General features: G+C 44.9%; 1 protein-coding gene across 1 annotated transcript in view; it reads left to right on the plus strand.

Moving 5' to 3' along the window:
• LOC125319354 (guanine nucleotide-binding protein G(q) subunit alpha) overlaps positions 1 to 26,820 on the plus strand; it is a 137,946-nt gene that overhangs the window by 56,858 nt on the left and 54,268 nt on the right. The window lies entirely within an intron of this gene.

Raw genomic sequence — 26,820 nt, forward strand, 5'->3', positions numbered from 1 at the left:
TAGACCTCTATTCAATTCATAAAAATTACAATGCCCTTGAACATCTGTTTTCCTAGTTTAAAATAGCAATAGAATTTAACATTGGACCCTGAGCATTGTCTAAATGTCATCTCCAAGAAATTCAGTTGCTCTGAGTAATATACTACAGAGCTCTGGTAAAATTTTTCATCTGGTAAAAAAAAAAGGATGATGGTAGAGGAGGATGACTTTTTGGTATTGCCCACTAGAAAAAGAGTTAGCATACTTGGATATTAAAGTTGTGGCAAAAAATTCCATGGTATCCACTGGAACTTTTAGATTACCTATGGAAATCAATCATATTATATTTTTCTAGTCTCCATGTCAGGTTCACATGAAAGGTATCCTCTCATTGGGGAAAACACAGAAGAAACTGAAAGGCACCATGAAGGTACCATTAAAGTCAATGGAACATGGTCATACATATAACAAAAGTCTGGAGTGAAATTTACCTGCACAGTAGCCTGAGGGTCCTTATCTAGCACAATCCTTTATACATGATTGAGTCAAGACAAACTTTAAAATATCTTGCTGATACAGTTTAGGCAGCTAGAGAGCTACTAGTGCGTGAATTAGGTCTGCTCAGATTTGCTCCAATGCTCTGTTATTACCATACCATATTCGGCTTCTGCTTTATTAGCCTCTCATACAGGTTGTTCTATGCAATATGCTGTCCCATAGAGCTGGTTACCTTCACAGTCTATCACTTTTATTACTTATATATGCATAGTTTGGTGCACAATGGTTCAAAATACAGTAAAATCGCTCTTGTATTGCATGGATTTTCAGTGTCCCCAAATATACAATATTGTCTTTTATTTTTCAATGGTGAGAAAGCTAAAAATCATAGGAAATAACACATAAGTGAAAATTTTTAGGGTACATAAGTAGGAAAAGAACATTTTAGAGACAAATTAAGCTAACTATACTTTCTGATTGTTTTAATTTTGAAATGAACAGCGAACATAAGTAGGTGAAACAGAGCTTTTCTTATACTTTGAATTTCTTATATTTGTATGTCCTAACTTTGATTCCATGATAGATATAATACTGATTTCAAAATTGAAATTAATGCATATATTTTAATGGTTGCCTTAGAAGAATACAATAAAATTAATAAGTCTCCAAAGTAGGAAATAGGCATCTGATGCCACTTCAGATCAAATTGTACTGAATCTTAGTTTTGACCTAGTTCTAATGAAATCATGGTCATAGTAGATCTTTTGAGTAGTATTAAAATAGTATAGCTCATTAATGAGCTATAGAAACATAATTTTCATACATTTTCTTGCAAAAGGGAAATATACTAGTTGATTGGTAATTTTTAAAGCTCAGCATATGTAACCATTTAACAACATGATTTATTGAGGATTTTGTAGATTTTAATTATAAAATATTAGAGTTCATTTTGTGGTGTTCTGCAAAAATTGTTTTAGGACAAGTAATAAAACATTAGAATTATGAAGCACTATATATGAGTCTTTACATGAGCTTCTCTTATATTTTTGCTTGCAAATAGAGTTTCTTTACATATGTAAGTCCAGGAAAAGCAATTAGCAGAAACCAAAGAAGTGTTATTTCAAAAATACAGTCCATGTCACCAAACGGGGTGAAAGAAACTTATCCAAACTTATCCTTTGATGTGAATAAGCAGACACTTCTTTATTCAGGGCACTGGGGACATGGGGGATAGCCTCCTCCAAAACATGTCCCACTTAACAAACCCCATCCATTTTATATACTTTTTCTGCTGAATCATCATTACATAAGTTCTTTTACATACTATGCCTACCATTCCCGCTCTTAAATTTAACCTTTACATTGATTGGTTCCAATAGTTAATAACTTCATCAATATTCTTATTCTAAAACAATCATTGGTCCTCTGTACTGAGGTCTACTGATTTGTATCCTTAATATTAAAATCAAGATGGGAAGGGTAGTGGGTTTCCAAGCAGCATAACTGGTGAGCATGATGGTCTCCATAGCTTCTTGACTGAAACAGAAGGCTCCAGTAACTTCTTGGCGAGATTTCTGTGGTAACACATTCCAAACACAGCACTCCTGATATTTCTATACCTTATACTTCACAATTTTCTACTTATAATCATAGCTAACCCTTTTATATGATTTAATTGATTATTTGATCAAAATATTCATAGCACACATGTTTAGGGATAAAACATTGTCCTTGTTTTAGCCAGGACAAGGTTAATTTTTGCAGTAGCTGGGAGGGGGAGTGGCCAGGGCCTGGAGGTTATTCTATACCATCTCACATCATTGCTGGGGGTGGTGGAAGGGCCTCACTTCTGAGGAGAAGGGATTCCTTTAGGTTGAGTAAGTGTGGCAGACTGGGAGGTCAGGGTGAGGTAGCAGTCACATCGGGTTGGGCGCTGCAGTGAGCATTTCCGCATGTGAATCACTCTCTTTCATACACTTTTGTTGTTAATATTGTTGCTGTTTGTTTTCTTGTCTCATTGCCGTTTCCAGTAAATTGTTCTTATCTCAACCTGTGATCTTTGCCTTTTGTGCCCCCAATTCTCCTTTCTGGACACCTGTGGGGGTGGAAGAGGGGGATGGGGAGGGAGTGAGCAGCAGTGGGGTTTGGAGAATCTTGGTGGGAGAACTAAATTGGGGAGTACCATTCCTAAACCACAACAAACATCTAAACAAAATTTGCCAGCTTTAAGTCCCTATGTCACAAAGCAGAAAAACATAAATTTATGACTGGGATTGACAAAGCACTTAAAAAGAAGTAAGCAACCAGTGCTCACTGACTTGGTGAGATTTCAGTAATTTCATCTGACAATATATAAAACTGGAAAAATAGTTTGTTGGCCACCAGCTCTCTTGTATATGTTTTGAAACGTGTCAATCTCATTCTGCTTCTTCCTTCATCCCTTGCATGAGTCTCTCCTGTAGTCTTGTCAGGTTTTTTTGCCCCAGCCTTTTTACAATAGTGGTATTTTTAATCTGTTCAGTGTTGCTTTTTTTCCCTCGCACCATTAGTACATGTTGTCTTTCTAAATCTCTTTCCCTGTATTTTCTGGTTCTGTTGTTTCTAAATTCTGTTGCTAGCTTCTAATATATCCTGTAAGTTTCTATACTTTCACTTTCTGTCATCTTCTGAGCTGCTTTGTCATTCTTAGTGTCACCGAAACTGAGGGAAAAACAAAAACTCTCCAGCAACATTTTTAATGTTAGAGAGTCAAGGCATTACTTTATTCTGGCCAGGATGTTGTTCTGGCCAGGATGTACCACAGAAATAATCTCATCCACACATAGCCCGGGTGTGCAGAGAGAATCATTCCATGACACATGACCTTTACTAGATTTTTCAGATCTTTTATACAGTCAAAACCCATAGAAACAAATTGGGTCAGTGTTCATTGGTCCCAGGTTGCGTAGTTCTTAGTATTTGGTTTCTTATTGGATGCAGGTTTCTTTGCCTCCGATGCTAATTAGGTCTTCTTCCTTATATCTTTCTTCTTAGACTAGGTGTCTCTGACCAGACAGGGGTGAGGTTCAGAGCTGATGTTCCATTAACGGCTGCTGATAGCCCTTGTCTTTTGGGCTACTCTCAGTTTGTTAAGTTCATCAGGCCTCGAATAGAGGAACAATGCCCTGGAAAGAAGCTTGAGTTCCCTTCCCTCTGGTCAAAGGCAAACAAAACCTTTGACTAAAGTTATACAAAAAATTTTTAACTGGTATATTTTCCAACATTAGCAACACTTTTGAAGTTTTCTATCCACTTCTAGTACACTGCAAAAATACGTCTGATAGATGTGCGATTACCAGAAGGGGTGAGAGGAGTGTCTAAGTACATTTCCTGAAAGGTGGGAGTTGATTTAAACCTCTTGGTAGCTCAGTAAATGGATTACATACTTTCCCCTTACCACTGGATGCACTGATGGTTGTATGTTCATATTGTTTTTTAAGTAATTTCTAGACTTGTATCTGCACTAAAGTCAAGAGCGCAACTTATGAAAAGATATTATTCACTTCCCACATACATTGCTGGGTGACTTACCCACTTATTTACCACTAAACCACTTCCATTTATGGCTTCAAAGATACCATTCACAGTGTGAGACTGATGTAAACCAACACCACATTGTGGATAGCCTGAAATAATAGCTAGGTGAAATTAGATCTTTTTCTATATATAAACTCTACAGACCTAAACCCAAATAGAAACAAGCCACTAGTCAACATTTGATTATATCATGTTTTTTCAAAGTCTAAAGGTAAGAGAAGCAACAGTTTTGCCAAGAAGATACAGTTGTTAGAAGTAGCATTTTACATTCATGTTACAACTTACAGAATTTGGACTATAACTAGAGTTCATGAAGACTCATCACCATAGTAAACATTTAAAATGTAACTGGAAAACTTGACATAGCCTTGCTAAGAAATTTCACTTTCACTACCCCATTAGACAGAAGAGTTATGACATTGTGTACTGGAGTGGTTTTGCAGCCATTGGGAGCTGGCAGAAGAGGGTTTTACCCCTCGCGTGCCGACACAAAGAAGCCCGGAGGTCAACGCTGAAACCCCTCTGGAAGATGGCACTCAGTGCCCAACACACAATGAAAAAGGGGTAGAGCTCCTCACCCAAAAGGGGCTGTATCTTCCTGTCGCTGTTAAGCAGGCATGCAGGTGAAGGCAAAGAAGAAAAGAGACGGGACTCTCCGTATGTGTTCCATGCAGGTTTATTCTGGTGAAAAGACAGGGACGAAGAGACCAATTGGTGGGAGGGTCCAGGGATCTTATACTGGGTACAGAATAGGCGGGGAAAGGGATCTCAGCCAATGGGATAGGGGCAAGTAGGCAGGGTTGACAGCAAGGGAACCAATGGGAACAACACATAGGAGGGACTTAGGGAAGGATCCAATGGGGCGTCGAGGAACAAAGAACTTTCTAGAACTGACATATTAAAGAAGGGAAATGAATATACATAACTTCATACATAAAACAGGGAGGGGAAAACATTAACCAATTGGGAGAAAACATGCAAAAGGCAGAACAAGGGAATCATGGGTTCTCACCATGACTGTAAAGTTACATGCTAAACTTGGGTTGCTGACCACCACAGCTGGTTATCTGAGTTCTCCTCAGGAGACAGAGTGGCTGGAGCCACCTGCACCGCCACAGTGTATCTCCCCCTTTTTTTTGTTTTTAAAAGACTGGGTGGTAGCAGCAACAAGAAAGTTTTTGAAGCAGCTTAAAACAAAAATGATGAGAAAGAAAATTAATATAAACCAAATAATGTATTTAACAATAGAAGCCCCCCACCCCAATAACCCAAAGTTCAAGAATAGGTCTTTTGTCCAGTCTTCTGACTCCTGCTGGATTCTTCTCAGCTCTTCTTTGATCTCCTGGAGGGAGGCATGGATCGACTGCTCGTTTGGTGGTATGTCTCGGGGCAATCCATGCCGAGGCTGGTATTGGCATCCAGGAGCCCACCAGGGACAGGAGCAGAAGATTACTGGACATATTGGGTATCGGGTGTTTGGGGTAAGCTTCTCTAGGGAAACATAAATATTAACGTTACTAGAGTGCATGACAAAGTGTAGTGGTTTGGTCCAAAATACTCATTACTTACTTATTTACCTTCTGTGAGACAAGAATTAGGAGAAAGCAAAGCAGGCACAAAACTTAAAAGAATTTTAAGAAGTTTATTAACAGACCTAAAAGAAAGGAAAAAAAAATCAGACCACACCTTCAGAACACTTCTTCTCCCCCCACCTTTCTCCCTTTTCCCACTGACAATGTAAAAAGACAACCCTTGAGATTTTCAGTCAGTTTACCACTTCCATAATAACCTTGTTCAGTTCACTTAGGGAGAGGAGTCTCTCTTGCTCACGCTATGGAGACATCTCCACAAGAAACAGTTCTGTCATGGTTTCAATGTCACAGCAAGACAGCTGCCAGGGTTGGTTCTCTGCTCGCATGTGAGAGTCCCTTCTCTCGTCTTACAGCTTTCCCCACAACTGCTTTCGAGGGTCGAATCTTGAGCTACTGGGGTACCACATTAAGGTTGAGCTGTTCAAAAACAAAGGTTCTCTTCACCCATCTCTGGGAGTATCTTCATCTGTAGAAATAGAGGCCCTCCCCCTTCCCTGGGAGCAAATGGGTCCTCATCATCTTCATCTCTAAGACTATCTCTGGGAGCATCTCTAGGAATAGAGGCCTTTCTCCTTCCGATTTGGAGCAAGAGTCCTCATCACTTCCATCTCTCCCTGTTCAAACTTCTCATTAAATTACAGCTGCTTCAGCATTTGCTTATTCCAGCACAGGTGCTTTTGCTCACAAGTGCAGTTTGAATGCTCCACCCCCCATGCTTTCATGAAATTACAACGGGTACTCTGATATATCATAGTCTATCACCACCATAGCTTTACAACAGAATTTCAGCTCCTAAGCATCTCCTCTTTCTCCTCCCTCAGGTTTTCAGCTCTTCTTTCTTTACTTAATGTCTGCAGGCTTCATCTGTTCTGGAGGAAACTTACAGCGCTAAAAGGGTTAATCTCACCCGGGCCTTGCAGCTGGAATTCGCTTATCACTGTTGGTCACATGATCTTTGCCAGGCACTGGAGGGGAAGGGGGTGTAGAGCTGGGCCGCGCCATCTGCACGTAACAGAGCTGTGAGGGGGCCGCAGGTGGAACAGGGCCGCACGGCTCCAGGATGGCTGTGTCCCGGCCCAGCCCTGGGCCGAGCAGGGCCTGGCCTGGGCCCAGCCCAGTTACCTGTCCCCCAGCTGGAAGCAAGAGAGAGCTTCCCAAAGGTTTGTCCATTCTTAAATGTGGACCACAGAAGCGGTCAAAATATTTTAAGTGGCTTAAAAAATTGTCAATATTCAAACTAGCCAGTCGATAGGTTCTGTTAGGTCATAGAGGAAGCTGTAAGCACCTCTTTGCAAGAAAATCACTTCCGGAGCTATGCTAACCCATGACACAAAGGAAAATTACGAAACTCAGTATAACTCAAAATAAACTCGACAAATCCCATTCTGATCCCCCATTTTTGGAAGGAAGATCAACTAAAATAGGATAAAAAATAGGGTAAGGGTTGAGGTACCACGAGAAGATAGTGTTTTGCTCGTTCGCGACCTTGTCTTCAGATGGGCGTCTTTTCCTCCTCCATGCAGCCACTGTGATGTCTTTGGGATTGCTGTCATCTGAAGGGTCTAGATCTTCTTTGGGGCTGGCCTCGACTGCCTTTGGTGGTGTGTAGGGTTTGACCCATTTCTTGGGGATCCAGTGTGGTCCGGATGGTGTACTGACACGTGTGTCTTCGTCCCCAAGTAACTAGGTCATAAGGTCCTTGTACCTCCTTGGTTTCTGGGTCCCGGATGAGCACAGGTGCCTTCTCTTTCAGTCTCGCTCTCACTTCATTGGAGAAGTGCCTCAGGACAGGCGAGTCAGGCTCCTCAAAGGTGCAGTTCAGGAAGTTTAATGTGAAGAGGGTTTGGCTGAGTCGGATGACAGGAGAATTCAGCTTGAAGCCTCCCCTCTGGCGCTCAAGGAGCCCTTTCAGCAATTGGCGAGTCCTTTCGATGATCGCCTGTCCTGTTGGCGAGTGTGGAATGCCAGAGGTGTGCTCGATTCCCCAGGACTGCAGAAACCTGCGCAGCCGTGATGACACATATGCAGGCCCATTGTCTGTTTTGATCTTTTGCGGGACACCAAGCGTGGCAAAAGACTGGACCAGATGCCGTTCCACATCAGCCACTTTCTCACTGGCATGGGATGATGCAAACACGGCCCCGGAAAATGTGTCTACTGACACATGGAGGTACTTGAGCTGGTCAAAGGCTGGGAAATGGGTGACATCGGTTTGCCACACCTCACAGCTATTGAGTCCCCTTGGATTTACCCCACTGCCAAGAGATGGAAGTTGGCGTCTTTGGCAGTTGGGGCAAGTCGCCACAATGGCTCTTGCCTGGTCACGGGTGAGGTGGAACATCCGGACTAAGGCGGGCACATTCTGGTGGAACTTCTCATGGCTCAGCTTAGCCTGATGGAAAGTGTCTGGCAGGTTGACATGCCAGACAGGCATGGCCAAAGCATCCGCTCTACGGTTGCCCTCCACTATAGGCCCTGGGAAATGGTGTGCGACCTCACATGCATTACATAGTATGGCTGCTCTCGGTGGGAGATAGATTAATTTCGTGAGCAAGCTAAAAATCTTTTTGTTTGAAACCTCTTTAAGCAAGGTGTTTTCAGCCTGCATAGTTACCCCTGCAACATACGCCGAATCCATAACCAAATTGAAAGGTTCTTTGAATTTCTCGAATGCTCTGACCACAGCGGCTAATTCTGCAACTTGTGGTGACCCAGATACCACTTCGACATCGGACTCCCACTTCCGTGTCTTGGGATTTTGCTAAGTCATGACTGACTTGTTCCATTTCCCAGAGCCATCCATAAAAATGGTCAAAGCATTGAGTGGTTTCCTGCTTTGAATTTCATGTGGGATCAGGCTAAAGGTTGAATTGAAAATTTTGTGGTTTGGATAATGCACAGAAACCTGTCCCAGGTAACTATCAAGTGCGAACTGTAAATTCACGTTGCTTTGGAGTAGGTACTCCACGGTCTCAGAAATAATAGGTAAATAAATGCATAAAAGATTTCACCCCACAAGGGTACGTAGGCGTGTTCTGGCCTTCATGATAAGTTGAGCCATGAGCTCCTGTGGTGTGGTGAGACTCTTAGTGGGCTGGTGAGGGAGGAACACCCACTCGATGATAAGGAGGGTGTAGCAGGTTGGGTTTGTAAACGGGCAGAAACACCAATTTAGTGTAGTGGTTTGGTCCAAAATACTCATTACTGTTTATCTTCTGTGAGATAAGAATTAGGAGAAACGCAAAGCAGGCACCAAACTTGAAAGAATATAAAGAAGTTTATTAACAGACCTAAAAGAGGGAAAAACAAATTATACCATACCTTCAGAACTCTCCTCCTCCCCTACCTTCCTCCCTTCTCCCACTGACAATGTAAAAAGACAACCCTTAAAATGTTCAGTCTGTTTACCACTTCCATAATAACCTTGTTCAGTCCATTTAGAAAGAGGAGTCTCTTCTTGCTCGTGCTATGAAAACATTATCACAACGAGACAGCCGCCCACTTCCAAATATTGTTCAGTCTATTTAGGAAGAGGAGTATCTCTGCTCGCATGCGAGTCCCTTCCCCCGACTTGCAGCTCTTCCCGCAACTGCTTTCGAGGGTCCACTCTTGGAGTTTTTGGGGTACAATTTTAAGGTTGAGCCGTTCAGAAACAAAAGTTCTCTTCACCCATCTCTGGGAGCATTTCATCTCTAAGAACAGAGGCCCTTCTCCTTCCCTGGGAGCAAAGGGTCTTCCTCATCTTCATCTCTAGGACTATCTCTGGGAGCATCTCTAGGAACTGAGGTTTTCTCCTTTCCCATTTGGAGCAAAAGTCTTCATCGCTTCCATCTCTCCCTGTCCAAACTTCTCACGAAATTACAGCTGCGTCAGCATCTGCCTATCTCAGCGCAGGTGCTTTTGCTTACTAGTTGAACACTCCACCCCCCATATCTTCATGAAATTACAACAGGATACTCTGATATATCATAGCTTCACAACAGAATTTCAGCTTTAAGCATCTCCTCTTTCTCTTCCCTCAGGTTTTCAGCTCTTCACAGCACTAAAAGGGTTAGTCTCACCTAGGCCTTGCAGCTGGAATGTGGCTTATCGCAGTGGAGAGGGGGGAGAGCCAAGCCCCTCCGGCTGCCCACAGCAAGGTGGGAGGGGGGGGTTTCCACGGGTGGAAACCGGGCCTATCGGCTCCAGGATGGCCGTGGCCCGGCCTGGCCCGAGCAGGGCCTGGGCCGGGCCCACGGGACCCCGCACGGGGCCCGCAGCCACCTGTCCCAGCACCGGAAACGAGAGAGAGCTTGGGGGGGGAGTTTGTCTATTCTTAAGTGTGTATCACAGAGGCGGTCACAATTTTAAGTGGCTTAAAGAATTGTCCATATTCAAACTGGCCAGCTGATAGGTTCTGTCAGGTCATGGGGGGAGCTGTAAGAAGAACATCACTTCTGAGACTCAGCTTGCTAACCTATGACAGAGGGGGTCCCCCAACTCCGAGTCCCACTGAAAAAGAATGCCATTAAGGTGTGGAACCTTTCCCAAGTTGGAATGGCAGTCTCAGCTTGTACCTGTGGGTCTTCCGTTCCTCCAGCGCCCACTGCACCTTGAGAAGCCATGCTTTGGCTTCTGCTGTGAGGGTCCTCGGTGACTTCAGGTCTCGGTCTCCACGAAACAGGTTGAAGAGTGGTGCGAGGTCTTTGGTGGAGATCCTAAGCCAGGTCCGCACCCAGTTGATGGACCCACACGGTGCAGCTCCTGCAAAGTCTTTGGATTGTCAATTAGTTTGATGGGCTGGGGAACAATGGTGGTCTCAGGGATTCTGAGGCCAAGGTACTTCCAGGGGGAGACACGCTGGATTTTCTCCTCCTGGAGCTCGAACCCGTGTACCTTTAGGGCCTCAGCACCTTTTTGAAGACCCACTCCAGGCTATTGTCATCAGGGGCACAAATGAGGACATCGTCCATGTAGTGAAGGAGGATGGCCCCTGGGGCAGCATGGCATACATCTGACAGGATGCGATTAACATACCATTGGCAGATCGTGGGCAAGTTCTTCATGCCCTGAGGAAGGACCTTCCAATGGTAGCACCGCATGGGAGCTTCTCGGTTAATTGATGGAACCGAGAAAGCAAACCGAGGTGCGTCGTCAGGGTGCAAGGGGATCTGAAAAAAGCAGTCTTTGATGTCTATGGTAATGAGCTTCCAATGCCTTGGAAGCATTGCAGGAGAGGGCATTCCAGGTTGTAGGGGTCCCATGTCGACAATGACATCATTAATTAATCTCTCTCCCAAACTCTTTTTGGGCTTTGCACAACTCCTTGATATTCTGATAGGAGAAGGCCTCCCATTGGGGATGAATCCCCGTACAGCTGAGGTGAACCGGCACAGCAGAGCGGCCGCTGCTTCTATGTCCCCGGTGTTATGCAGGCCGCAGCCGGCATGGGTGTTAGCACCAGATGCAGGCCCATGGAAACAGGAAGCCAGGCCGTGGGAACTGGATGCTAGGCCATGGGAGGAGTCACAGGAAGGAGGGGCGTGGGAACCAGGAAGTGAGGCTGGATGAGAATGGCCACAGATGGGAGGCATAGAATAAGGAGGCGGGCTCGAGGTGTGGGAGGTCCCATCGCAAGGGGAGGGGCCCGATGCAGACACGCCTGTCGACACAATAGGGGAGGGGCCCGATGCAGGGGAGGGGCCCAAGGCTGCAGGGATATCTGGGAGAGGGAGGAAGGGGTTGGGGGAACGAAAAGGATTCTGGGAAGAAGAAAGAGCTGGGGGGGGGGGGGTGCCATGTGGCATCCACCATTTTGTGGATGCCCACCATTATGTGGAATCAATTTGGGAGGCTTAACCGGGAAAGAGGAAGTGGGAAATGGGGAATGGGAAAGGTCCGTGAGGGCATTGCCAGTGTCCCCATGGCAAGGGAGCTGGGGAGAGCTTGGAGTGCCAGGGAGATGGTGGCAGCCCTGCACTTGGCAGCTTTCTGCACCTCCAAGCCTCTCCAGCAATGAGGGAAGAGGGTTAGGAGAACAGGTAGAGGAAGAGGGTTGAGGGGAAGGACAAAACTTTAACCCGGGTCTGGGTCTTACTTTCATTCCCCCTTTTTTTCTTAACGGCAGTGGTGCCTTTTCCTGGTCTTAAAATCAAGAGGCATACACGGTTAGAAGGGGAAAAGGGATTTTACCTTGGTATTTATTTTTAAGGATCCTTAGGTGTACACGTCCAGGTCATATGCATCAAGATGCACCCCACCGAGTCTTTCCCTGTGTCTCTGTGTCTCTCTTCTTTCTGTCTCCCTGTGTCCCCCCAACATTGGGTATAACGTTATAGGTTTTACTAATTAGCATATCTATCAAAGATTCCCCAATGAGAGGCTCAAGTGAGCCCCCCTCCCCAAGGAACCTTCCCCTGGATGGTTCTATCTTGGTTTACAGAATATGTTCTGGAGAGGACCTTGGGGTCTGGGGCACACTGATCCCTAATTACGAAGCTTCTAAAATGTTTAGTCTCTTAGCTTGACAAATAAGTCCAAGAATGTAGGCAAAAAGCACTAGGAATACAGAAGTTGTAAAAGGTATAACAGGGGTATAAAAGAAAAGGCAAAAATCTTCATGGCATCAGCAGCATAAATTAAAACTAACAAAGGAAAAAACTGAGCAACAGAGGTGTCCCCTGCTTGCCTCAGGGCAGTTAACTTAAATCCTACATTGTCCCAAAAGGCAAGCTGTTGGGCTGACTCTGGGGACACCTGGGGGAAATAAAGGAAGAGCCATCTAACAAACTTTTTTAACAACCCCTTTGAAAAGTTTATCCCACCCTCCTTTAGGGAATCCCCAACTTGGACATAAACCTCTCCCTGGTGCAGTGAGAGCTTAGAGCCCATTTTTCGAAAGCGGAGCGCGTGGTTCAGCGGGTGGCAGCAGCTATTGAACATGTGGACGGGAGCGTGTGGCGGGACTGTGTGCGGCGTGACCGGGCGGCACCGGCGAGCATTGGTCCGCGCCGCAACGGCATGGGCAGCGCTGCATGCCGAGGCCAGGTGGCTCACAAGCAGAGCGGTCGGCGAAAAGCGGCGCTGGGCAGCGAAAAGCTGCGCCGGGCGGCGAAAAGCTGCGCCGGGCGGCACCGGTGCACACCGTGCAGCCGTGACTGCGGTGCGGCCGCACGCTGAGGAGCCGGGCGGCGCACGCGTGACGGTCTGCCAGAGCATACCAGTGGCTTGCGGCGACAAGCCGCTCTGTGCTGAAACACAAAAACTGCACCAAGCTTCACCCCCAGCAGCAGCAAAATGTAAAACTTAAAAGAAACCACCCTGGGGACCCCACAGAAAATTTGCAGAAACTCACCACAAGAAAAGATAGGTCTTGGGAACTAAAAACTGCTGCTGGAGTCCTTCACCGTAGGACCGGTCCTCGAGCTGAGGTTTGGTCTCCTCCCAGAGCACCACTGCTAAAACGCAGCGTGCTTCTACAGAAGGGGTGGCTGTCTTGAGGCACGAGATCCCTTGATGACTGAGAGACGCCTTAGGTAGAACAGGGTCTCTGCTCCTTGAGAAGTCCCTGCTCTGCTCGGGCGCCACTTGGAGGGGTTTTGCAGCCACTGGGAGCTGGCAGAAGAGGGTTTTACCCCTCGCGTGCCGACACAAAGAAGCCCGGAGGTCAACGCTGAAACCCCTCTGGAAGATGGCACTCAGTGCCCAACACACAATATAAAAGGGGTAGAGCTCCTCACCCAAAAGGGGCTGTATCTTCCTGTCATTGTTAGGCAGGCACGCAGGCGAAGGCAAAGAAGAAAAAAAGAGAGGGGAGTCTCCGTATGTCTTCCACGGAGGTTTATTCTGGTGAAATGACAGGAAAGAAGAGACAAATTGGTAGGAGGGTCCAGGGATCTTATACTGGGTACAGAATAGGCGGGGAAAGGGATCTCAGCCAATGGGATAGGGGCAAGTAGGCAGGGTTGACAGCAAGGGAACCAATGGGAACAACACATAGGAGGGACTTAGGGAAGGATCCAATGGGGCGTCGAGGAACAAAGAACTTTCTAGAACTGACATATTAAAGAAGGGAAATGAATATACATAACTTCATACATAAAACAGGGAGGGGAAAACATTAACCAATTGGGAGAAAACATGCAAAAGGCAGAACAAGGGAATCATGGGTTCTCACCATGACTGTAAAGTTACATGCTAAACTTGGGTTGCTGACCACCACAGCTGGTTGTCTGAGTTCTCCTCGGGAGACAGAGTGGCTGGAGCTACTTGCACCGCCACAGTGTATCTCCAACCAAGGGTTTTCTAATTGTTACACAAGCACTGAGGATATTAGTTTAGCTTCTCTTCCCTGACTGTGTTTTGTTACATTTTGTATAATTAAATATAGTTCTCCCTCAAGTTCCTACCCCTATGCTAGTCAGTATTTAATGCATTTTTTTTTTTAGTTATACATACATGGTTATCCTATCATGCAATAGACATACTAAATATAAAAGAAAGGCTAAACAAAGGCATGGAATTTGCTGTGTAATGGTGCTTCCTCTGGAAAAACTGAAGATTAAGCAGTTGAACTAGGGAAATTCAAAAAGGCAAGTGAGATTGCATTAAACAGTATGCAGGATGCATTTCTTTCAAGATTTTTTTTTTATGCAGTACTGAATATGCTTTTCATATCTTTATAATTTTTAACCCCATTTCCCATTTAGAAGTTTTGAAAAATTTGCACAACTGTTTTTTGGTTTGATGACTTCAGTTTTTTAGCTGCCTCCTAATTTTGGTTTTGAGCCATGTAAAAATTATAAATTCGGAGAAGTAATTAGGTAGGATTTGGATGGGGTAAGAATAAAAACAGTGCATCTTTCTTCTACACCTACTAATCTTAGCTTTACTACATTTATTTTAATTTAGACTAAGAGTAGATAATCCTGGAAACTGGTAAACATGCCTCAACTTTTTGCAAGTGGTAAAGAGACTCAGAGATGCAAACATCCACAGAGGTTCTGAAAATGCAACCAATACTTCTTTATATTTAGCTTTGCTCACAGCTTGTGTTACTATAGTGGAAATTGATTCCATTTACTGCACTGGGTGTTCCCAAAGAGGATGCTTGTCTCAGTCTGGCAACTCTGATGTAGGAAAAAAATCCTGCTACAACTACTTTGACATTTTGCTTATGTGGAATTTGGAGACAATAAAGTTATATGTATTTTTCAAAAGTGCATAAAAAAACCGCTTACCTTTCAGAGCTTATTGTTTTCTAGCACATGGTCAAAATTACTGCTTGTTTTGGGTAGTCTCATCAGTCAGTACAGTTTTTGGCAAAAAGAAAACTAACAGAACTCCCCCACCAAACCCCAACAATAACTCAGTAAGGGTAGCTCCATCCAATTTCAGAAGAAACAGGTCCCGAAGAACAGAAATATAATAAATGGAATTAACCAAAGCTTATGTCTTAAGGCTACTTAATCAGATTATTTTGTGATTTTTTAACTTGAACTGTCAGTGTATATGTATTATAGGTAGTTGCAGAGAGCAATAAGGTCTCCCCTGAGCCTCCTTTTCTCCAGACTAAAAAACCCCAGTTTCTCAGCTGCTTCTCATAAGACTTGTGCTCTAGGTCCGTCAGTTGGCCTTGGCCCATCAATCCAGTCTGTCCAGATCCCTCTGTAGAGCCTTTCTACCCTCAGGCAGATCAACACTCCCACCCAATTTGGTGTCACCTGCAAACATACTGAGGGTGCACCCAATCCCCTTATCCAGACCACTGATAAAGATATTAAACAGGACTGATCCCAGTACTGAGCCCTGGGCAACACCACTTGTGACCAACTTCCAACTGGGTTTAACTCCAATCACCACAACTCTTTGAGTCCAGTGTCTCAGCCAGTTTTTTACTCAGTGAAGAGTATACCCATCCAAGCCATGAGCAGCCAGTTTCTCCAAGACAATGATATGAGCAGTGATGTCAAAGGGTTTACTAAAATCTAGGTAGACAACATCCACAGCCTTTCCTTAGTGTTCTTAGGTGCTTCCATGGTTTCTAATGCATTGACAACCCTTGCATCTTTGCTGCTGCATGGATCTCCATCCCCTACCTCCACTGAAATGGCTATGGTTCTGTGCACATTAATACAGGGACATTTCAAATGTACTCCAGAATACTCAATATATAGTGGAGCAGACTGAAGGACCTCACTAGCACACTATCTCAAACACTGGCGTGCTGATTCCAGGCTTTTCTATAGCAAGCCTGGTTTTATCCCTTTACTTCTTCAAATCTAGTTTAAAGCTCCTACAATGAGCCCTGCTAAATCTTGCACAAATATCTTTTTTCCCTTTTGAGAAAGATGTATCCCATTTGACACCAGCAGGCCTGGAGTCATGTGGACTGACCTGTGATCAAAACCCCAAAATTCTGCTCGTGACATCAGTCGTGAAGCCAGGTATTGATCAGCTGGCTCTTCCTGTTTCCTTCCTCATCATTCCCTGCAACTGGAAGGACAAAGGAAAACATAGGACCTTTCATTCCCCACAAAAGAGAGTCTGCTATGACAATAGCCTGCCTTTTTTTCTTTATGGAAGTGGTTTGGATATGGTACATAGGCTGACAACCTTGACAACACCTCCAACATAGATGGACCATCATCCTCATCATTTGGTTCCACTTGCAGACCCTCATAGCTATTGTACAAGGACACCTGGGAAGGTGAGGTAGTCACAGAGGAGATGCTCCTGCTGCATCAGGCAGGAACGTGTTGCCACCACCTGTTACAGTGGGGATTCTGTAACACGATGTATCAAACAAGGAGGCCTGTGGAAAAGAAATATATATGGGACCGATTCTTGATAGATGTTTCAGAGATGTTTATTTCTCCAGCCGCATGGCTGAGGCTCTGCTGAGGAACTGTTCAATCACGGGACCCGAGGGTCCTTGCCTGCGCAGGAGAACACAAAACAACCAATGGGGAACGAGGCTGACCAGGGGCTAGGGAAACCCCGTGTCTCCCCCCCAGGGCCCCTCTCCCAGGACCACATGGCAGGGGGGAGGTACCCCGACATTTCACCCATTTATTTTTAACAAAAAGAGATTTAAAACTTAACATTGAAAACAACTGGATAAACATAACAAGAACAGTTTCAAAACAAAACAAGCCACCCTCCTGAGTCTTTAAATGTCCAAACAGATTCTCTGGAACATCTCAAGGCTGGCAGAAGGGAGAAAGAACTCTCTGAGCATGCTTTGTGGGGAAACTGAGGCAGGAGAGGGTTTAATTTCTTCCCTCCCCCTTTTCATCCCCCACTCGGCATTGGAAAGGGATTTTTGGGGAAACAATTGGCAAAGGCATGGTTTGTGAGGGAAACCATGGATGGAAAAACGGATTGGGAATACACTGAGGGTAATAGGATACAGGGTAAAAAGGAAAGGTGGGATTAGGAAAGGGAGACTGTAGGGGGGGCTTATAATGGAGATACCGTCTAACATGACTACGATTTTTAGCATTGTCATGGGTTAGCATATATACTGCCTTTTACAGAAACACCATCAGGCCCAGTGACCTGTGATGCTTGTAACCTTTTTCTACCTTGTACAATTTTGAATTCTACCACTTCTCTATCTCCCAAGCTTGGGATGCATTTTTCAGGGTTATTCTTTTTAATAGCAATTCTATGCACGAATATGTCTTGCTGGTTGTCACATCTCATTATAAAACCATAATTTTGTTTAACGTTATACCATTTCACTATTCCTAAAACCTTAGCTACAATGATCTTTCCCTTTTTCCGAGTGGCTGCTGTTTTCTGTCTCACTGCGTTTTTGCTTTCTCTTTCGCTTTCGGTCGCTCCCGTGTTGGAGCTGTCGGGGCTGCTTGTGCCTGCGCACTCTTCCCGGAGTCGCATTCGGGGCCATGCAGGCCGGGCCAGGCCGCGCCGCTCAGCTCCCTGCGTGCCGTCTCCTCTGCTCTCAGCTGCGCTGCACTCACGTCTCGGCCGGAGACGGCTCCCGCGCGCCCTGGTCCAGGACATGTTTCAGCTGGGTGCGGCTCCGCTGCGCCGCCCGCTCGCCGCCCCTCTTGGTCGGGCGTTCACGGGGCTCACTCCACCATGCTCCCACCGCGCCTAGTTCCGCTGCCGACACTGCAGCTCGAATGGCTCCGCCCGCGTGCGGGAACTGCCTTGCGGCTGCTCAGAGAGCGCTCAGTCCACGTGGTCTGGGTCGTACGGTCTCTGAGCCAGTCTTCCCTTCGCCAAGGCACAGCTGACATTGCTCAACAGTCTCGGTAATTAAATAATATTCACGAAAATATTCTTCCATCGGCATATATTTTGACTCAAAAATTAACTGTGTCCAAACATTCTTCCAAAAGTCTTTGGTAAGAATTAAATCCCAAGAAACATAGAAAAAGTTCTTAAACAACCATGCCAGGAAGTGTTTCAGTTCCTTCTGAGCTTGAATTAAGCTAAAATTTACAAATCGTTGTTCAAGAATCATTTGAAGTTTAAGATAAATGTCCATATGCGGCTCTGAGAGCCAAGAGTCTTTCCACGGTTCCTCCATAGTTTAGATATGGAATAGCAAAACAAAAACAAGAAGAGGAATCCACAGTTTCTAGAATTTACTCACAAATCATTCGCTGTAGGGATCGGGGATCGTTCTGCTCGCAATTCGCCACCATTTGTTACAGTGAGGATGCTGTAACACGATGTATCAAACAAGGAGACCCGTGGAAAAGAAATATATATGGACCGATTCTTGATAGATGTTTCAGAGATGTTTATTTCTCCAGCCGCATGGCCGGAGGTTTGCCGAGGAACTGCTCAATCACGGGACCCGAGGGTCCTTGCCCGCGCAGGGGAACACAAAACAACCAATGGGGAATGAGGCTGTCCAGGGGCTAGGGAAACCCTGTGTCTCCCCCCCAGGGCCCCTCTCTCAGGGCTACACGGCAGGGGGGAGGGGCCCCGACAACCACCCCCATCCTTTAAGTCCCTGCATTCTGCCAGGTGGAGAGAGCATAGGGAATCCTCCATATCATGTTTTATGTCTGCCAGACATGACTATCCCAGGGATGGTAGGGTGCAGTTCCAGTAGTCGATCTCCTTAGACTCCCTGATACTGCTTAACCTACTTACCTCCTCCCTGTAATCTCCTGAACAAACTTTCTGTTAAACGGTAAACTTAATTTCTTGGGTTTTCTCCCTTCTCTCTTCCCCTGTACTCCCATTGTCCTCATATAGATTAAGAAAAGGTCTAATTGCTGACTGTGTTGTAACAAGTCATCTTTACTAGTCTTAGATTAACCCTTTTATTAGTGTGAATAATCAGCTCTATCTCAACAAATTTATTTTATGTTTAGAGATTTTTTTTTGGAGGCTTTCTAGTGTGGAGCCAGTCACATTCCTTCTCCTAAGCAGTGCGTTTCAGAGGCAGTATATCCCCCAAGAATTTCTCCTGTGTTCATAAGGACTTCCAGCAGGATTTTTTCTAAGCATGGGGTTTATTAACATGCCAGTGAATATTAATTTAGTATCTCGCTCCATCAGATTCCCTGAGTTTGGGAAGAGGTACTGGGCAGTATTCCTGAATGAAACAATCTTATTCTTGGCCTTGGAAAGGAAAAGGAGTCTTAGAAACAGATGAAGGCTATAGCTATCTACCTTTTCCCATCCCTTAGTGCCTTCTCTTGATTAATTGGACTATATACTAAATTGAGTTGAGAGTTACAGAAATTCATAGAGTCATGGAATGCTTTGGATTGGAAGAGACATTTAAAAATCATCTGGTTCCACTTCCCTGGGAGCTGGGTATCCTGAGGACAACTGGTTTTGGTATTAAAGACTGAGGCAAAGAAGGCATTAAGTACCTCTGCCTTTTCCTCATCCTCTGACACTATGCTATTCTCTGCATCCAGCAAAGGATGGAGACGCTCCTTAGCCATCAAGATGGTATCCCTTCCCTGAAGTGTATCGACTACACCATTCAACATGGTGTCATCTGCAAACTTGCTGAGAGTGCACTCAATCCCAGTATGTCATTAATAAAGGTATTGAACACTAAAGGTCCCAATATGGACCCCTGAGGGAGACCACTTATTACAGGTCTCCATTTGGACATTGACCCACTGCCCTTTGTGAAACCATGTTAGCTCTCTCTAATCATCTCTCTGTATAACATGTTTTTTGACACATCTTCCAGGATGATTTCTTCCATGATCTTCCTGGGTACAGAGATGAGGCTGATTGGTTGGCATTCATCTGATTGAATTAATCCTGAGAAAATGCTAATATATCATGTGACTATTTCCAACAGAAATGTGACCTCAAAGATACTGAAAAATAGTAATTCATGGATGGAGGTGGGTATTTGAAGTGCCTGCCCCATGTTTGTTTATGTTGAAAATATTTCAAAAGCTCATTTATTGAAAGTAAATTCAGATATGTTTTGATGGTCAGTCTTCATTAGGTGGCATAATTCTGGAATTTTAATTAAAGCTGAATGTTGAATTACAAGGTTATGGCGAATAGGGTTATATTAACCATATTCATGAGGAGTGTTACTGGTTAAAACTACTCGTTTTGATACTGAAATTGGTCAGATAGAAACTTGCTAACACAGTTTTGAGTATTAGAAAGCAGGCATTCTTTATTGCAGCACTAGGCACTGAGAGGATCCTTCCTCTAATTGAGCGCACTGAGCATCAGGAAAACAGAGTTTTTATCATACACACTGATTACATATTCATTAGCTATCCCCACTTACTCGATGTATATGTATTGCTTTATTTTACATAGTTGCACCCCTTATTGGAAGTCCTTATTTGGTCTTTTGGGGTCTTCTTTGGTGGTCTTCAATGTCCACTGTCCTAATTTTTAGGTGGCCATTCCTTGACCCCAGCTCTTGAGTACGCACAATACCATTGTTTTGCATGACTCCTGCTTTGTCAGCCTTATCTAGGTACACAAAGCTGAGCTAGCATACTTTTCTCATTCAAAAGCAAGAATGTCTTGACTTTCAGTACTCCAAGAGATACAGAAAAAGGCATCTTTCAAATCTAATACTGTAAACCATTTTATTTTTTCACTCAAGGTTGTTAGCAAGGTATAAGGATTTGCTACTACTAAGTGTATATCTTCTACTATCTTATTTATGGCTTTAAGGTCCTGTACCAGCCAGTAATCCTTTCCATTTGCCTTCTTAACTGGCAAAATAGGGGTATTAAATTTGGATTCACGTTCCTTCAATAGGCCATATTTTATAAATTTTTCCCCAAAGGGTAATAACCCCTTTTGGCTTTCTATTTTCAAAGGGTATCGCTTTTGCCTTACCAGTCCCTCTCCAGGTTTCAATTTAGTTCTTACAGGCTCTGCTGTTTTGGATCTCCCAGGCACCTCTCCAGCCCAGACTATTGGAATCACTGCATCAAGTGATACTGGCAGATGGGTCATGTCTGATTTTGGAGACTGTAGTGCAAAAATTAAGGCTTCCACATAATTAGATTCTGGAATAATAACCTATATTTTGCCATTTTTAAATTTGATTTCACCATTTAGTTTTTCCAGTAAATCTTTCCCAAGGAGAGGCTTTGGCAAATTGATTAGATACAAAAACTGGTGATTCATCCATTGTTTTCCTAATTTAAAATCAATGGGCTTGAGAAATGGCCAAGTTTCACTATTCTCTGTTGCACCAACAAATGTTATAGAATCATTACTCAAGTTTTCTTTTACTGTATTTAGCACAGAGTAACTAGCTCCTGTATCTACTAAGAATTCTACCTCCTCATTTACCTCCTCATTCCCCAGCTTAGCTGTAAGCAGAGGGTCTGCAGGGGAAGAACCCTCCAGTCCCTCTCAGTCATTATCGGTGATGGCCATGAGAGGGGGGCTTTTATGTTTCAACTGCGGACAATCCCTTTTCCAATGCCCATCTTTCTTACAATATGCATATTGATTAATAGCAAGACTCCTGGGGGCGTTTGACATAGGTTGTCCACATACTCGTCCCCTTCCTTTCCTCGGGGACACCATTCCTTTGGAAATTCCTTCCATAACTGCAACTACTTTTTGTTTAGTTATTTCTTGCTGATTTTCTCTGTTCCAATAAACTCCTCAAGCAACATCTAACAGCTTCCCAAAATCATACTGGTCTTGTCCCTGAGCCTTTTGTAATTTCCTTCTAACATCATCTGAGGTGTTGGAGGTTAGGATTTTTCTTTCTTTTTTTTTTTCTTTTTCTCTCAGGGAATTTTCTCCCATCTGTTGCCTAAGAGATGATAATGACGGTGTTTAAGAGAGACAAAAGATGTAGCAAAGGAGGAGGGAGAGGCGTGCAGCTGACTGCACTCTCATAGATGAGGGGCTTTCTCTTGGGAAGGGCAGACATACCTCGAGATTTTGGCTGGAGGGTGAGGGGCTGGGCTCAGCTCCTCTCTCGGTCTCAGGATCGGAGTGGAGCGGTGCGGTTTTTGGTGCCAGACTGTTGCTGCCCAGAGGATTTGCTGACACTGTGGAATTCTCGTCCTGCACAGCTTCTACTTACTGTGGGTGAGCTTCTGCTCACAAGAGCAGCTGTTGAACTGGGACCCCCCTTCCCCTTCCTGGAAGGTACATCTCCTGCAGAAGCCTGGCTGCCACTATGTAGTCCCGCTGTTTCTCTGCCGCTGCTTTGGGCTTTTTGCTACACTTTAACCCGATACCACCTGTCTGCCCGATCCCCCGCGGCTCCTGCTATGGCTGCAGAGTTTCTGCTACATTTTGATTGCCACCCTGGGGTGTGCCCACCTCTGCCATTCCAGCTTGCTGCTCCGAGGTTCCTGCTACAATCCATTCTGCCATCTGGAGGGGCACTGATACTGGCTGCCCCTGTGAGTTTGTAAAGGAAGCCCCTTTTCTATCTCTCCTGCCGACTCGCCCGCCATTGTCCATGTGGAGAGAGGCGGCTGAGCTCACGCCACAGTGCCCCCTGCAGCCATGGGGAATCATCGCACTTGCCCTGCCCAGCCGGGAGCCAACAGCACCCCTGCCAGCTGTGACCATAACTACACCAAAGGGAAAAGTGCTTGACAGCCGAGAGCACCGAGAGCAGGCTGGTTTTGGGTTTCTGGTTTTGTTTGTTGTTGTTGTTGTTGTTGTTTGTTTGCCCTGTCATATATATATATATATATATATATATATATTCTAGTAAAGAACTGTTATTTCTTTTCCCATATTTTTGCCTGAAAGCATCGTAATTTCAAAGTTATAATAATTTGGAGGGAAGGGGGGTCACATTTTCCATTCCAAGGGAGGTTCTCTCCTTCCTTGGCAGACACCTGTCTTCCAAACCAAGACATGAGGATTGCCCCACAAATATGGGGGCTAATTGAGTTTCTCCCTCCTCTGTTTTAGGATCCATATTAGTATAGTTTTGAACCATTTCTTTCAGGTGATTTAAAAATTCGGTAGGTGATTCCTTGTGATTCTGCTTAATTTCGAGTAATTTTTGCATATTCATAGCCTTTAGCATGGCATGTCTAATTCCATGTAGTATCCATTGTTGATATCTATTTAATGTCTCTCTAAGCCTGGGCACATTAGGGTACCACCCAGCATCTGTGGTGGGAAAATTAATCAATGTCCAATGTACCTGTTGCAGCGGGGATTACTGCAACATGCATAAGACAGCGAGGCCTGTGGAAGAATAGGGACTGGCTCTACCCCAGGGTCCCCTCTCCCAGGACCCCATGGCAGGGGGGAGGAACCCCAACACTTCACCCTTTTGTTTTAACTAAAAGAGATTTAAAACTTTACATTGAAAACAACTGGATAAACATAAGATAACAAGAACAGTTTTCAAAAGAAAACAAGCCACCCTCCTGAGTCTCTAAATGTTCAAACAGATTTTTTCTCTGGAACATCTTAGGGCTGGCAGAAGGGAGACAGGACTCTCTGAGCATGCTTTGTGGAGAAACTGAGGCAGGAGAGAGTTTCTTCCATTTGTACCTGTTGGAACTCTAAACAACAATAGCTAATTTCTTCCCTCCCCCTCTTCATCTCCCACTCGGCATTGGAAAGGGATTTTTGGGGAAACAATTGGTAAAGGCATGGTTTTGTGAGGGAAACCATGGGTGGAAAAACGGATTGGGAATACACTGGGGATAATAGGTTATAGGATAAAAGGGAAAGGTAGGTTTGGGAAACGGAGATTGTATGGGCTGCTTATAATGGGGATATTGTTTGACATGACTACGATTTGCAGCATATATACTGCCTTTCACAGAAGCACCATCAGGCCCAGTAACATTTGCTGCTTGCAGGCCTTTCTTTCCTTGAATAATCCTGAACTCTACCACTTCTCCGTCTCCTAAACTTGGGATATATTTTTTAGGGTTATTCTTTTTCATGGCAGTTTTATGAATGAATATGTCTTCCTGGTTGTCACATCTCATTATAAAACCATAATTTTGTTGACATTATACCATTTTGCTATTCCTAAAACCTTAGCTATGATGATTTTTTCTTTTTTCTGGGTCACTGCTGTTTTCTGTCTCGCTGTGTTCCTGGTTTCACTTTCGTTTTCGCTCGCTCCCGCGTTGGGGCTACTGGAGCTGCCAGGGCTGCTGGGGCCGTCGGGGCTGCTCGTGCCTGCGCGCTCTCGCCGCAGGGTCTCGACTTCTCGGGGTCACATTCGGGGCTTCTGGTCACAGCTGCGCTGCCGCTGCCTGGCGCTGCGCCCACGTCTCAGCTGGGTCCCCGCGCGGCGGCCCCGCCGCGCTCTGGGCCGCCAGCCGCCACCTGCACACGGGGCTCACTCCACCACACGCTGTGCTGGGCCAGGCAGGCACTGCCAAGTCTGCTCCATCACGCCGCAGGACGCGCCGCTCCATCCGCTCCTGGCTCCGCTGCCGACACTGCAGCTGGCGCTGGCCCACCCGCGTGCGGGAACTGTCTCGCCACCGCCCGCAGAGCACTCGGTGTACATGGCCGCGGTCGCATGGTCCCTGAGGCACGTTTCCCTCTGCAAGGACACAGTTGATATTGTTCAACAGTCTCTGTAATTAGATAATATTCACGGAAATATTCTTCCATTGGCATATATTTTGACTCAGAAATTAACTGTGTCCAAACATTCTTCCAAAAGTCTTTGGTAAGAATCAAGTCCCAAGAAACGTAGAAAAAGTTTTTAAACAACCATACCAGGAAGTGTCTTAGTTCTTTTTGAGCTTGAATTAAGCTAAAATTTACATATCGGTGTTCAAGAATCTTTTCAAGTTTAAGATACATGTCCCTTTGCGGCTCTGAGAGCCAAGAGTCTTCCCACGGTTCCTCCATAGTTTAGAGATGGAACAACAAAACGAAAACAAGAAGAGAAATCCAGAGAATTTACTCACAAATCACAGTCGCTGTCCCCAGGGATCGATATGCTGCCCGCATTACCCACCATTGTTGCAGCGGGGATTACTGCAACATGCATAAGACAGCGAGGCCTGTGGAAGAATAGGGACTGATTCTTGATAGATGTTTTAGAGATGTTTATTTTCCAGCCGCATGGCCGGGGTCTTGCCCAAGAACTGTCGCAATCATGGGACAACCAGGGTCCTCCCCACCCAGGGGAACACAAAACAACCAATGGGGAATGGGATTCACCAGGGAGTAGGGAAACCCCGTGCCTCTACCCCAGGGTCCCCTCTCCCAGGACCCCATGGCAGGGGGGAGGAACCCCAACATGTACCCAGCAAATTGCCCGTCAAAATTTGCTCTTCCACCAACCTCCTACTGGTTTAAACAACCATCTCTCTTTCCATACTATCAAACAACATTTCTAACATAGTATGTATATCCTTCCAGTCTGGATCCTGAGTTTTAATCATCATGTCTGGGTCATCTCAGTAGGTGCCAGCTATCGACTTCCAATTTTTAAGGTCCATTATTGAAAACTGCACTTTTACTGTGATTGGACTGTCTGTACCTACTGTCTGATGGAAGGGAGCTACTATCATATCTCTGTGTTTAGCTCTAGTTCTCCCTGCAAGCAGACTTAAACCCTCTGCTCCTTGATACATCCTCCCCATCCTCTCTATCTTCTCTTCTAGACTTGCCAGTTTCCCAGTAATATCAATCTTGGCAGCCTGATTATCTGTTTCCCCATCCAACCTGTGATTAGGACTGACCATAGGATCTAAATCATCGACTGTAGGTACTGGGGGGGGTTTGGCAATCACGATGGGCGCCAGACTGTTGGTGCTTTGGGGTTCAGTCGGTCGGGCGTAGACGGAGACGACGAGGATGGACGGAGACGGTGACGAAAGATCTCTAAAGTCAGATCTTGGAACATGCGGTTTATTGCAAAGGGCGTGGGTATAGGGGCACTGCTTAGAGCTGCCAGACTCAGCTCGGAGCAGGCCCAGGAGAGCAAGAGAGTAAGCGAGTAAGTAAGGGGAGAGAGAGAGAGAGAGAGAGTAAGAGTAAGAGTAAGAGTGTGTAAGAATGTGTGAGAGTAAGGAATGAGAATGAAGAAGTCCTGGTTACAATACAATAAATCATCTTCTGTACTGAATATTCTAATTGTCACTAACCAATCTAATACAAGATACAAATCCTATAGCATTTACATACAGCCTATAAGAGTTCTTATATTACCATAGAGTGTTACATCTTAACTTCTAAAAACTACTCTTTGGACCCCTTCTGCTGAGCTAGTAGGGTCTGCTCTGACCCTTGGACCTGCCTGCAAGCAGAGGGTATTGTTCAATCAAGAGGGGATTACCTTCAGTCGGCCATACCATTGTTTTCCAGTTGTTCAGTAACTAAGACTTGGTATCTCAAAGGTGGCTTTCATTTCGATGTCGCCTGTAGTTTTCATATTCCCAAAATCTTTTGTCAGGCAATCATATTTATAAGGCTTTCCTGTTTCATCTTCCCCAACAATCCTCCTTATGGAGGAGATGTTTAGAACAATTTTTTCCTATGCTCCACATAGAACAACAACGTTTTAACCCTTTTCCTTGATTCTTTTTTTCAAAAGCCAGAACAAAAGGGTCCGAGGGGGCTGTATTCAAGCCACAGTGTTTCTTCCATTCCAGATTATTCCACAAAGTGAAAAACATATCAGCATGCATAACCTCATCCCATTTCTGTTCCCATCTTAAAAACAAAATTAACTGTAACAATGTATTATAGTTCAAGGTTCCATTTTGTGGCCACTTTTCTCCAGAGT

The sequence above is a fragment of the Corvus hawaiiensis genome, chromosome W, assembly GCF_020740725.1.
Source record: "Corvus hawaiiensis isolate bCorHaw1 chromosome W, bCorHaw1.pri.cur, whole genome shotgun sequence".
Lineage (NCBI taxonomy): Eukaryota > Metazoa > Chordata > Aves > Passeriformes > Corvidae > Corvus > Corvus hawaiiensis.